The sequence below is a fragment of the Ornithorhynchus anatinus genome, chromosome 1 (assembly GCF_004115215.2).
Source record: "Ornithorhynchus anatinus isolate Pmale09 chromosome 1, mOrnAna1.pri.v4, whole genome shotgun sequence".
Lineage (NCBI taxonomy): Eukaryota > Metazoa > Chordata > Mammalia > Monotremata > Ornithorhynchidae > Ornithorhynchus > Ornithorhynchus anatinus.
Window position 1 is genome coordinate 54,951,901 of NC_041728.1, and position 14,308 is coordinate 54,966,208.

A 14,308-nucleotide genomic window follows, 5' to 3' on the forward strand; every position below is an offset into this window, starting at 1 on the left:
GGGCGTCAAATGAACCATATAATTTCAATCTATTACCTGTAGTAAAATTCATATTTATTGTATATGTCAGTTTGTCACGCCCAGATTTTCCGAGATACACTGCTCCTTTTGTTAGTCTTTGTGGGTGCTTGGGGAAAGAATTATAACAAGCCAACATAGACACATTTCTTTGTACGTGGCCCAGATGCTATAATACTTTTAGGGACTCTTAATAAGAATCTATTCTTCTAGAGTGAAAGCTAATTAAGAAAATGGAATCACCGAAGGACTCTGTAGACGGGGAAAGGGGCAAGGAGGTGTTTTATTTACATTTCTTATGCATTCCAACACATCATATTGTGGAGGACAAATAGAAAAGGATACATTTCATGATATAAAGAAGACATAATCCTTTTTTCTTCTAGTCTTACATTCCAAGCTAATCTTGCAGCTCATTCTGAAATGGATAAGGGTAATCTTTTTCTGGTTAGCTGTCATTTAGAAGCTGGTGGGCAAACAATTGATTTGCAAAGTAGCTGTGCACCAGTCATTTTTCTTGACATTTGTAAAAATCATTCCAAATATTTTTGGTCATCTGTTCTTTGCCGTTTTGACTCACTGTGCCTATTTTGGGGGGGAGGAGCAGGTCTCTGGTGCTTACACATCAATTAAAAAAAATTAAAAAAATATGAGTGAAACCACAAAAGAGGCTAGAAGAGTGACTGGTTTTAATTTCCTCGTTTGAATATCTCCAAGTTTACACCTAGAGGTCCAGTATAGCTAAACGGCTATATGTGCACATAAGCATAAATATATGGAGATCAAATAGCTGCCGTTTCTATAACTTTTACATTTTTGCATGGCTGAAGTGCTCATTTGCCTTATTTTATTATAATTCAGAAAAAGAATATGAAGAATCCATACCAATTTGCAATATTAGGCATTTTTAAATCCATAAAAGCAAATACATTGTAAGTTACAAATGCAAAGTTGCAAAATAAAACTAGAATGGGAATGACTCAAATACAGAAGCTAATAGAAGCTGCTTTCCAGTTGTAACTACAAAGTTTCTGGGTTTGTTAGATGACCTCTTGAATAGATGACAATAATTGAGGTGATGACTCAATAGCTGGTCCGTATATGTACTGGCCAAGTGAAGTGGTGATTTCAGCAATTTAATTCAGGGCAAAAAAAAAAAAAAAAAGCAATTTTTCACAAAGAACTATGCTTGTTTGGCTTGAATTATCCAGATAATTTTTTCCACTCCCCTAATAGCTCATCCCATGTCAGCACCATCCGTAAATAAAACAGAAACATTAATGTGGAGCTGTTTCACTTACCAGTAAGGTTCTTGTCCCTGGTCCAGGAGGTCTCCAGTTTAAAATCACACTGCCTGTGCCCTCATCCTTGTGCTATTTCTAATTTATGTATTATGGGGGGGGGGATGGAAAGCAGTCTATCCAGACTAATGATAGCTTGGGGGATTCAGCACATGAGCCAAGCACTGGTCAGCTGAAATTAAACATTCTTTTTCTATATGATACTGTAGTTTTTTTTCCCCACTATTCCCTAGTGTCCCTTTTCCTTTGTCATGCTTGTAGATTTAAAATTTTTCACCATTGTTCTACCAATCAACATAAAACTTGCAAATGAAAGTGTGGTATGAAGGAAAAAAAAGTCAAAACCAAATAAACAGCAATACCCACTGTGAAATTTTAGAATTCTGGAATTCTTTCATTCATAAAACATCTCTTGTATATTTTTAGTTATGAACATTTTTGATCAAGCTATTGCGAAGTTCTCCACTAACAGATTCAAGCTATGGACATTGTGAAACTATAAAAGACCTCTTCTAAGTAAATTATTGTAACCTTGCTAATTTTCCACCTGAAATGATAATGAAAATCTAACCCCAAATGTAACCGCTTTCATTTACAAAAGAAAACAGAGCAGTGAAATGAGATGCACTTAAAACAACCCAAAGTTCTCTGCTCAGCACAATCAATCCTTTATTTCTCTAGAAACGCCAATACCAAATGAACATGTTGAATATTTCACCAGTTCGAGGGCAAATTATTTATTTAATTTATGTTGGCTAATGAATTGGAGACCTCATTCTTCCTCTGGAGGAACCGGTCTGCTGTCAATGGATCTCCCATTTATTTCCTTCATTAACTTCCAAATTAATAAATGAAAGGAGATTTCTGATGCAAAGACCAAAAGAAGCGGAGGAGTAGCATCGTCTAGCGGAAAGTGCAAAGACATGGGAGTCAGAGGCCCTGGATTCTAATCCTGGCTCCACCTCTCATCTGCTGTGTGACACTGGACAGATCACTTATCTCTGCCTCAATTAAGACTGTAAGCCCTAAGTGGGACTTGAACTTTGCCCGACCTAGTTTTCTTGTATCTTCTCCAGCGCTTAATTCAGTGAGTGCCACAAAACAAGCACTTTACAAATACTATTTCTAAAAAAATGGATACTCAGTCTGCTGACTCAAAATCTCACAATTCGCTTGGTTGAAAAAAAAAACTCCAAACCCAAACTAGGCCATGGCTTCGGAAATGACCAGTTTAAATGATACTTACATCAATCTTGAAGGCTAAAGAGGAGATCGAAGTGTGGCCTTCAGCTTACCAAAGTTCAGGAATGGTGAGACCTCAATAGGAGACATCTGTGGGGAAATAAAGAGTGAGAGCAATCACTGAAAGTTTTAGCCACACACCTTTTTTTCTTATTAGAGTTCCCCCCCTCTCCTCTTGACTTTCAGCAAGTAGTAAAATTGTCCTCATCATTATTGTCTGCTAAAATCTAGAGAGGGTGTACAATGTAATTGAGAGAGAAACCATATGGCTTAGTGGAAAGAGCATGGGCCTGGAGTCAGAGGACCTGCATTCTAATCTTGGCTCAGACACTTACCTGCTGTGTGACTCTGGACAAGTCACGTCACTTCTCTGTGCCTCAGTTACCTCATCTGTAAAATGGGGATTAAAATTGTGATCCCCATATGGGACCTGGACTGTATCCAACGGGATTATCTTGTATCTACCCCAGGGTTTAGTACAGTGTCTGGCACATATTAAGTGATTAACAAATACCATTAGAAAAAAAGAGCCCACAATGAAGACACTATGTGACATACAGAAGACATAGTTTCTGCTTTGAAGGAGGTACAAATCTTTTCTCTGTAGAAATGATAGGAGGATGTGTCAGTGCTTCTGATAGGATTTCCTGCAGAGTGGATTGTCTCTGATAGGATTTCTTGCACCCTCCAGAGCAGCTCAAGATGAGGCAATAATGTATTGTAAGGCAGGAGTTACAGAGAAGAGAAAACTACTTTTTTGAACCTGGTATATGGATTGGATGGGATGTGGGACAGGGACTATGTCCTCCAACCCAAGTTGCTTGTTTCCACCCCAGGGCTTAGTACAGTGCATGGCACACAGTAAACACTTAACAAATACCAGAATTATTATTTTATTATAATTATTGTTATGGAAGGCTAGAACACCTAACCGGGGAGACATTAAACAGTGGTTTAAATGGGAAAGAGTCATAGCAGGCTCATGGTGGTAGGGAAAGTGGGGGACGAAGCAGGTATGCTTTATGCTTTGGGCACCATAGTATGATCCCACTAGCAGGAGTTCATCTAAGGTGATGACTTCAGACCCACGGAGATCCTCAGAATAGGCCTAGGTTCCTCAGCATTCCCGTTGGGGTTAGAAAGCCATGGCACAATGTACGTCCCCTTCTTCACTCTCCTCGACTACCTTCATGGAGAAATGCACTGACTATCTTGACAACACACTAGAGTGGCTCAGGGAAGCACATATTGAGTTTTCCTTCCTAAGATGCCTGACTGCAACTGAATTTATGTTTTCCCCAAATAATAATTCCTCATTTCTCTAGAGGAACTCAGTCTTCTTCAGATATTTCCTTTTGTATCCTCCAAATATTCCTGAAAGGGAAGGTGCATTAGCTGTCATCTCCATTTTATAGATGAGATATTTGAGCTGCAAAGAGGTGAAGTGAAATTTCATCACGAGTCGGTAGTAAAGTCACTATTTATGAAGCACCCTAGCAAAGGCCAAAGAGACAACTGAAACTGAGAGGCAGCATAGCTTAGTGGATAGAGTACGGGCCTGGAAGTCAGAAGGACTTGGGTTCTAAACCAGACTCTGCCACTTGTCTGCTACGTGTGACCTTAGGAAAGTCACTGAACTTCTTTGTGCTTGTTACCTCATTTATAAAATAGGCATAAGAGTGGGAGCCTCATGTGGGTCAGGAACTGTGTCCAATTGGATAAACTTGTATCCATCCCAGTGCTTAGAACAATGCTTAGCTCACAGTAAGCACTTAACAAGTACCATTATTATCATTATCATTATTATTGTTATTAAACTGGGCATGGATGTTCTCAACATGTGCCTTCTCTTAAAGGCACATTGGCAGCTTGTCAGGCTTGCATCTGTTCTCCTTGTCTTTGCTTTAATTCCTGAGAATCCAAGGGAGTGGGGAAAGAGTATAATCTGTTTAGGCCTAAGCAAGCAGCAGTGAATTCGCAGCCTCTTGTGGCAGCATCAGGGGATGAAGACATTGGGTATCCAGACCTCCTTATCTTTCCTTTTCCCAGATCTATTCCCAAATAAAATAAAGTGTTACTTGTTAAGCACTTACTATGTGCCAAGCACTGTTCTAATCACTGGGGTAGATACAATTTAATAATAATGTTGGTATTTGTTAAGCGCTTACTATGTGCAGAGCACTGTTCTAAGCGCTGGGGTAGACACAGGGGAATCAGGTTGTCCCACGTGGGGCTCACAGTCTTAATCCCCATTTTACAGATGAGGGAATTGAGGCACAGAGAAGTTAAGTGGCTTGCCCACAGTCACAATGCTGACAAGTGGCAGAGCTGGGATTGGAACTCATGAGCCCTGACTCCAAAGCCCGTGCTCTTTCCACTGAGCCACGCTGCTTCTCTTATGGTTGGACACAGTCCCTGTCTCACTTGGGGCTCACACTCTCAATCCCCGTTTAACAGATGAGGGAACAGAGTCACAGAGAAGTTAAGTGACTTGCCCAAGGTCACACAGCAGACATGTGGCAGAGCCAGGAATTATAAACCAGGTCCTTCTGACTCCCAGGCCCGTGTTCTATCCACTAAGCCACGCTGCTTCTCCAAGTGTCTGCCAGGTTAATTGGCTGAAGATATTCTATTCCATTTTTGTGGATAGTCTACAGAATCTGTGAGAGAGGTTTTTCCCCTCTCCAAAGGAAGTCTTTTAGCAAAGGCACTTCTTAAGGAAAACCACCTTTTTTTTTATAAATTGGATTCTCACCAGGAGCAGAGTTCCTCCACTAATTCTCACATACAACGTATTTTGAGAACCCTCTGGGTGTTCATATAAAAAACTATACACATTTTATTTAACAGAAGCAATGGCCTCTGCCCTCAAGGAGTCTGGATTAGCACTACCAAATTATCTGTCTCCAAGTTTGGAATTGAAGAAATATTACTTCTTGAGTAAAACCCTGCCTTTATCTGTTTCTGGTTCTCTTGGATTCCACCAGTACAAGATAATCAGGTTAGATATGTTCCCTGTCCCACAAAGAGTTCACTGTCTTAATCCCCATTTTACAGATGAGGTAACTGAGGCACCGAGAAGTAACTTGCTCAAGGTCCCACAGCATACAAATGGCAGATACCGGATTAGAACTCAGGTCCTTCTGACTCCCAGGTCCGTGTTCCATCCAACAGGCCACACTGCTTCTCGTGGAAATATCAGTCCTAGGGAGACCCAGTCATCCAACCCTAAGGTGAGTCCATTCTTGCCATCCACCCAACCCCTTCGTTTCTTTTTCTCTCTCTGTCTCTCACTACCACAGCTCAGAGTCTTCCATCTACTCTTTAGGGACAGGGACCAAATCTAATTCCCACCTGTGTATCCTTTCCAGTACTTAGTACGGTGCTCTACTCGTAATAAACACTTAATAAATACTATTACGACTAATACTACCACGATCATTAGAGAGTCAGAGAAAAAGTAAGAGATCAGCTTGCTAAATTGTGCTCCACAAACTTGTTAAATTTGCTCTGTTCCACTACTTGGACAATGAAGGTAACCAACACTCAGCCCTACCTTTGAATGTAGTGCTCCTTAACCTGAAGGAAATTAAGATGAGTTGAGCGATTTTATCACTTCAACTGTTTCCTCCCCACGGAAGACTTAGGGCCCAGATATCAAACTGAACCCAGATATCAAACTGAATGCCTCGGGTAAGTAGGTTGGAACTAATTTAGAGATATGACACCTGAGTTAAACCAAATTTTACCCTTTCCCCACTCCCTCAAGACACCTAGGTTGGTTATCATCTCTGGTGATGAGATAATGAGCAGTTAATGAACAATGAGCACTGCTCACACTTGTTAATGAAGAGAAGTGATTAAGATGTGATTTATTGGCTTAGCTCAGCCTTGGCTGGGTGGAGCAGCTTTCTACAGGAGTAATATTCTATATGATTTGAAATTCAATTGAGTTGTCACTTTAAAGTATTTTAGAAAGTGGATGAATCACCTTCAAGGAGAATTACTCAACTCTTGCCTAAGGTGTTCCTCACCTGCGACAATGGAGGCCAGAGGCAGCCATGGCTATGTCTGAGGAAGAGCTTCCTTAGAAAAAGCTCTGTTGCATCATTATGCTACAAATTTGGTCTCCATACCTAAACTATCTTCCCTTAGAGAAGTAGCAACACCTAGTAGTAAGAGCATGGGCCTGGAAGTCAGAAGACCTGGCTCCTAATTTCGGTTCCACCACATGACTGCTGAATGAGCTTAAAAAAAGTCACCTAATTTCTCTGGGCCTCAATTACCTCATCTGTGGGACATGGACTCTCTCCAACCTGTTAATCTTCTATTAATAATAATAATGGTATTTGTTAAGCACTTACTATAATAATAACAAGGTGTACATCCCCTTGATTCTATTTATCGTGATTATGTTGTCTTGTTTTTGTCCGTCTGTCTCCCCCGATTAGACTGTGACCCCGTTATTGGGCAGGGCTTGTCTCTAGCTGTTGCCGAATTGTACATTCCAAGTGTTTAGTGCAGAGCACTGTACTATGCTTACTATGTGCAGAGCACTCAATAAATGCTATTGAATGAATGAATGAATGTGCCAAGCACTGTTCTAAGCAGTGGGGTAGATATAGGGTAATCAGGTTGTCCTACGTGGGGCTCACACCTTTAATCCCCATTTTACAGATGAGGTAACTGAGGCATAGAGAATTTAAGTGACTTGCTCAAGGTTACACAGCAGACAAGTGGCATAGCTAGGATTAAAACCCACATCCTCTGACTCCCAAGCCCGTGCTCTTTCCACTAAGCCATACTGCTTCTCAGCGCTTAATAGAGTACCGGAAACATAATAACTGCTTAACAAATACACACATCCCGCTCCTCAACTCTGCCCTCTACACTGAACTCAGCTTCTTCGCTATCCTGTCCCTCTGTAATTCTCATACCACCAACTGGCTGCATCAGATTGATTTCATACTAAGGTTCCTTCACTCTCGTTCTCCAGCCATGGAACGCTGCTGGTGAAAATCCAGATATCAGGCCGATCTTACTCATTTCAAACTCAACCTCACTTGCTATAACTCTGCCCACTCCTCAGCTCGGCAACAGTATTTCTCCATCCTTATTGACTTCCATGCTCATTGTCCATGCCAGCTGTTTCAGAGTTTTAATTCCCTCCTAAACCTGATCTCTTTAAGACCTCCCCTGCTCCTCTCCAATCCCACCCTCCTCCTACCTCCATTTTCATCTCTCCCATCCTTTTCAGCAGTTTCTCAAGAGGAGATCTCCCACCATCTCTTAAAATCTATCACCTGTGCCTCCAAACCTATCCCTTCCCACCTGATTTAAACCCTTACCCCCTTTCTTCTTCCCTCCCTGACCATCATGGTCAACTGCTCACTCTCCAGTGGTTCCTTTTCTAGTGCTTTCAAACCCACCCATGCTAGTACAGTGCTCTGAACTCAGTAAGTGCTCAATAAATATGATTGAATGAATCCCCTATTAAAAAAAAAACAACACCCTCCCTTAATCTCCATGGCACTCTCCAGTTATCACCCCATCTTATTCTGACCATTCCTTTCCAAATTCCTACTTTTTCTCTTCCAATTCAATACTTACCATGGGCCCTTAAAATAATAATGATGGTATTTGTTATGCACTGAATATGTGCCAAGGACTGTTTTAAGCGCTGAGGTAGATACAAGGTAATCAGGTTGTCCCACAAGGGACTCACAGTCATAATCCCCATTTTACAGATGAGGTAACTGAGTCACAGAGAAGCCCAAAGGCACCCAGCTGATAAGTATCAGAGTCGGGTTTAGAACCCACAACCTCTGACTCCCAAGCCCGTGCTCTAGCCACCAAGCCAAATGGCTTCTCTACCTCACTCTCTCTCTTCTCCATAATTTATTATAATCGCTATTTTCCCCTGTACACTGTAAGCTCCTTGGGGGCAGGGATCATATTCAACAACTTAATTGTATTGGACCCTCAGCCCCATAGTATTTACATATATATATCCTTATACCCTGCCATTTCCCCTATCTGTAATTTATCAATTACGTTTGTAATTGATTTGTTTTTGTAATTTGTATTTGTAATTTTGTAATTTGTATTTGTTGAACAATTGCTATGTGCACAGCACTGTGCTAAGCACTGGGGAGAGTACAGTACAACAGTACAGTTTAACAGAGTTGGTAGACATATTCCATGCCCACAAGGCATATCTCCTCTAACAGACCTTCCCACGCTAAGCCTAGCCTTTCCTCTTTTCCCACTCCCTTCTGTGTCATTCTCACTTGCTCCCTTTGCTTTTCCCCACTCCCAGCTTCACAACACTTTTGTACCTATCTGTAATTCATTTATTTCCATTGTTGTCTGTCTCCCCCTCTCTAAACTGTAAGCTTGTTGTGGGTAGGGAATGTGTCTGTTTATTGTTGTATTGTACTCGCCCAAGCACTTAATACAGTGCTCGGCATACAGTAAGTGTTCAATAAATATGATTGGATGAATGAATGAATGTAGATGGGAAGAGAGGTAGACTGTTGAATTGGAAGGGGGAGTTCCAAGCCATGAGGGAGGACATGGGTAAAGAGTTGGCAGTAAGACAGATGAGACTGAGGTACAGCGAGTAAGTAGGTTGGCATTAAAGGAGTGAAGTGTATGGGTTTGTTTGTAGAAGGAGAGTAGCGAGGTGAGGTAGAAGGGGGCAAGGTGCTTTAATGTCCATGGTGAGGAATTTTTGTTTGACGCAGAGGTGGATGGGCAACCACTGGAGTTTTTTGAGGAGCAGAGTGACATGTCCTGAATGTTTTTGCAGAAAAATGATCTGGGCAGCAGAGTGAAGTATGGACAGGAGTGGACAGAGACAGGAGGCTGGGAGGTCAGCAAGGAAGCTGATGCTGAAATCCAGGTAGGATAGGATAAGTGATTGTATTAACATGGTAGCAGTTAGGTTAGAGAGGATACGATGGTAGTGATGTGAAGATGGGACCAACAGGATTTAGTGCTGAATTGAATATTTGGGTTGAATATCTATGAAGCCGTCTTAAAACCATATTTCCTCTATGAGGCCTTTTCTAAGTGCTTGCTTTCTTTATTCACTCTCCCTTCTGAACTGCCTATTCACTTGGGTCTATGCACCTTAGGCATGTTGATATTCACCTAATACCACCCCACCTATAGTCCCTTAACACTATTCTATCCATCTGTAACTTATTTTAATAAGTCTGCTTCCCCCTCTGGACTGTGAGCTCCTTATGGGCAGGGATTGTGTCCACCTTACTCTATTGTATTGCACTCTCCCAACACAGTCAGTCCTCAATAAATACTACTGATTGATCAGTTCTGTTTAAATGAGAACTGGGTCTGGATATTAGTTCCAGGAGCCAGAGGAGCAGGAAACCTCTTTATGAATTTGTGCTTTTGTGGGCAGGACAATGAAGTTAGGTCCACAGACAAGGGAAGCACAAGTAGCCTGGCCTAGTGGAAAGAACAGAGGCTTGGGAGTCAGAGGACCTGGTTTCTAATCCCGGCTCTACCATTTGTCTGATGTGTGACCTTGAGCAAGTCACTTAACTTGTCTGTGCCACAGTCCCCTCATCTGAAAAATGGAGATTAAGACTATGAGTCCCTGTGATCGGTGGGACCTTGGCCAGACCAACCCCATTTTGAAACATCCGCCACTTGCTCTGAACAAACACATCATGCAACTCCCCATACCAAACCGAGAACAGTGGGCCCCTTGATTCTGAAACTAGGTCGCTGTTCCCAGCAAGTTAATAGTGAGTGATCAAGAACTGTGGGCTCCTCGATTCTGAAAACTCACAAGGTTACTGAAGCTGGAGAGGCTGGAGGTGAGCGATAAGGAAAATTCCAATGGGTCTTGCAATGCGATCCTCCCAAATAGGAGCTCAGGGGTGTTAGGATCAGGAATTAGCAGGGTATATCTGTAGGGGAGCCTCCACGAACTCTGTGTAGTAGGTTGGAACTCTGTCACACCCATGTGGTAAGTCGCCTCCACCCAGAGTCAGGGACACCCGCCCTGCTGGACCCCGTAGGGTGCCAAGTGACTGATCGGACCTCCGTGCTGAAGCCAGGGGAAGGGAGTATTTCCACAAGGGATCTTGGTTGCCAGGTGATTTGAAAGGAAGCCTGTGCCGGGGTGATTTGAAAGGTAGACCCTGGAGATAACCGTCGTCACAAGTCTGCCCAGCTGTTAGAAGTTAGGGGTCATGCTGGCCTTTCTACTAGCTGCTTAGTAGTGCATGATTAGCTTTACTTGTAATGCAGAAGTGTATTCCTTCTGCAAAGGGATGCTCAAATATTCTTTGTTTTGTAATCTCAAACTAGAAATTACTAAAAATAAGTGTATTCCTCCCAAAAGGGAAGTTCAATTTGCCACTCGGAATACGTTTTGCATGGCTCAACCTTCCAGTCTCTGGGCTCTCAATCTAGTCGGAACGATCCTCTAACCCATCCTTACATAATGGGTGGCATCTTACGTGGGACATGGACTATGTCCAATCTGATTATCTTGATTCTATCTCAGAATGATGCCTGGCACATAGTAAGTGCTTAACAAATACTATTAAAAAATGTAGACAGGTCACAGACCCCACTCACCAGAAGCATAGACAGTCTGGTTGCTGACATCTCATGTGTTTTTAGCTCCTGATAAAATGGAGCGGAACCAATCTATGAATGGACTGAAACAAAGGGGCAGGATGGAACTCAGTACATGTAGAAAAAAGCACACAAGAAGGTCGTTTCTTTCCTGAAGTCCTTGGGAAAATGGATAATTTTTCTTGGGATCACTTAGAAGATTCATTCATTCAGTAGTATTTATTGAGCGCTTACTATGTGCAGAGCACTGAACCAAGTGCTTGGAATGCACAAATCAGTAACAGATACAGTCCCTGCCCTTTGACGGGCTTACAGTCTAATCGGGGGAGAAAGACAGACAAAAACAATAGCAATAAATAGAATCAAGGGGATGAACATCTCATTAAAACAATAGCAAATAAATAGAATCAAGGTGATGTACATCTCATTAGCAAAATAAACAGGGTAATGAAAATGTTTACAGTTGAGCGGACGAGTACAGTGCTGAGGGGAGGGGAAGGGAGAGGAGTAGGAGGAGAGGGAAAGGGGGGAAAAGAGGGCTTAGCTGAGGAGAGGTGAAGGTGGGGTAGAGCGGGAGCAGAGGGAGCAGAGGGAAAAGGGGAGCTCAGTCTGGGAAAGCCTCTTGGAGGAGGTGACCTTTAAGTAGGGTTTTGAAGAGGGGAAGAGAATTAGTTTGGCAGAGGTGAGGAGGGAGGGCATTCCAGGACCGCGGGAGGACGTGGCCCAGGGGTCGACGGCGGGATAGGTGAGAACGGGGGATGGTGAGGAGGTGGGCGGCAGAGGAGCGGAGCGTGCGGAGTGGACAGTAGAAAGAGAGAAAGGAGGAGAGGTAGGAGGGGGCAAGGTGATGGAGAGCCTTGAAGCCTAGAGTGAGATCTTTTTGGGGTCCAATTTTGGAGCTGATTCTTTGTCATTAGGAAGAAGGTCTGAAGACCCTCCTGGACACACATACACACATTCAGCCTCCAGCTGTATTCCTCTTGCCATTCTCCCTCAGAGCGGGATGTGTCAATGGTTAAAGGATTGAATTACCAGAATCAGAGATTGGATGACAGGAATGTGGATCTGTTTCAAGGGGTCAGATGGGGCATGGAGTCTGGGTGAGGTCCTTTGCCAGGGACTGACATTCGAAAGTCAGGTGTCAGCCATGGTCAAGGCTGGTTTCTATCATGGTAGGAATGTTGCCAGAATACATTTCTTCCTCTGGGTCTCTGGCCTGGTAACTGTCATGCATGCCTTTGTGACACCAAGGCTGGACTGCTACAATGCGTTCCACCCTGGTCCACCTTAGAATTTGCCCAGTTGCTTACAGCTGGTGTCCAGTGGGATGGGGGAAGGCAGAGGGTTGGAGCAGAAAAAAATTGCCCCCATATCTTTGTTCCCCCTTGACTGCCTATTAGAAGGCCCGCTGATTTTCTCATTGTAATATTGGCATGAAAGGATGGAGTTCCAGGAATCCTGATAGAAGAGTATGTGTGTGTGTGTATGTTTGTGTGTGCCCATACACATATGCATGTGTGCTACGGACTGCACATTTTTTCAGAATATTCTATCCCAGCCTCCCAGGTCAAAGCGAGGTCTGCTTCTGGGGGTCAAAATAGCTGCTTATGTCGATTTCCGTGATCCTATACCTGATTGACCTTCTAATCAAAAGCAGCTAATGACGGGTAATTACCTGCCTCTTTTTTAGGGGCCAGTGAAAAGGCTTGGAAACCATATTTTAGGTAATTGATTTTGTTTTTACCAACTTGCTTTGAGGAAAATGGAAACACTAATTAGTATTTTAGGTGCATTTTTTTAAGTTGCTAGAATCATTTTAGAAAATTTCAATAAAAATGGAACATATTGGTATAGGATATTTTTATAGAGACAATAAACTGAAAATTAAGTTATTAAGATAAATATTATTATTACTATTATTATTATCCACTGCCCCTCTTCCCCTGCAGCGTGCATACACATACACACATGGCCCCTTCATATCCTTCCATTTCATGAGTACAAATCGGAGTGAGTTGTGGATCAGAATCCATCCTCCTGGGAGAGTCCATGAAATTTAAATAGCGATAATAATTATCATTATAGAACTTGTTAAGCAGCTGCTATATGCCAAGCTCTGTACTAAATGCTGGAGTAGATTTTAAATAATTAGGTTGGTTAAAGTTTCTCTCAGATTGGGCTAACAGTCTAAGGAGGAGGATGAACAGGCAATAAATCCCCATTTTACAGATGAGGAGACCGGAGCCCATAAAAGTTAAGTGACTTGTCCGAGGTCACCCAGCAGTCAAATGGTAGAGTTGAGATTAGAACTCAGGTTCTCTGATTTCCAGGTCTGTGCTCTTCTTTCAACTATGCTACACTGCTTCTCAATTTATTTAGGTAACTTCTGCCTCAGAGTTAGCGAGAATCAAAGAGATAGCATTATTACTTGCCAAACAATCAGTTTGGCTTCAAATATTGAAAGTAGTCTATCTATTTTTTGAATTGCAATAATAAGTCTGTAATCAAATAATTGGTGATCTTTACTATACACCTACATGTTGTTAAAAGCGTGTTTTTTTTTTATAAGGAGTTTTGGAAATGGGTGATGGAAAATGAATTGACTGCTACTGAATAGGTTATTCATTATTCAGCAAAAAGTAACTTCTGAACAGGACATGAAATGACAAAGTAGGAGGGAGAACAGGCACTGAATCCCCATTTTGCAGATGAGTGAACTGAGACAAAGAGAAGTTGTGATTTGCCCAAGGTCACACAGTAAGTACATGGCAGAGCCAGGATTAGAACCTAGTTCCTCTGACTCCCAGGCCTGTGCTCTTTCCATTAGCCCACACTGCATCTGGAGGAAGCAATGGATAGGGTTAGGAATATTATGAGATAAGGGGGCCATAAAATGGGGGAGTCTGTAAATGGGGGATTTGCAGGTAAAATCTGGCACAGTATATTTCCAAATAGTCACAGATGTTATGCTGGGAATTGAGATAACCCATCAATCAACTAATCAAGAATAATGAGCACTTACTGTGTGCAAAGCACTGTATTAAGCACTTGGGAGAGTACAATATAATAGAGTTGGTAGATACATTTCCTACCCACAGTGAGGTTACAGTCTAGAGTATGAACTTATAGTC

At 42.3% G+C, this 14,308-nt stretch overlaps 1 long non-coding RNA gene across 1 annotated transcript in view; it reads right to left on the reverse strand.

Moving 5' to 3' along the window:
* Positions 1-283: 283 nt before the first annotated feature.
* LOC114814550 overlaps positions 284-14,308 on the reverse strand; it is a 165,372-nt gene continuing 151,347 nt past the window's right edge. Inside the window, exons 2-3 of the long non-coding RNA XR_003762334.2 lie at positions 2,566-2,651; positions 284-1,124 (exon numbers count right to left, since the gene is read on the reverse strand). This is a non-coding gene — a long non-coding RNA (uncharacterized LOC114814550). The remainder of the gene's footprint in view (positions 1,125-2,565; positions 2,652-14,308) is intronic.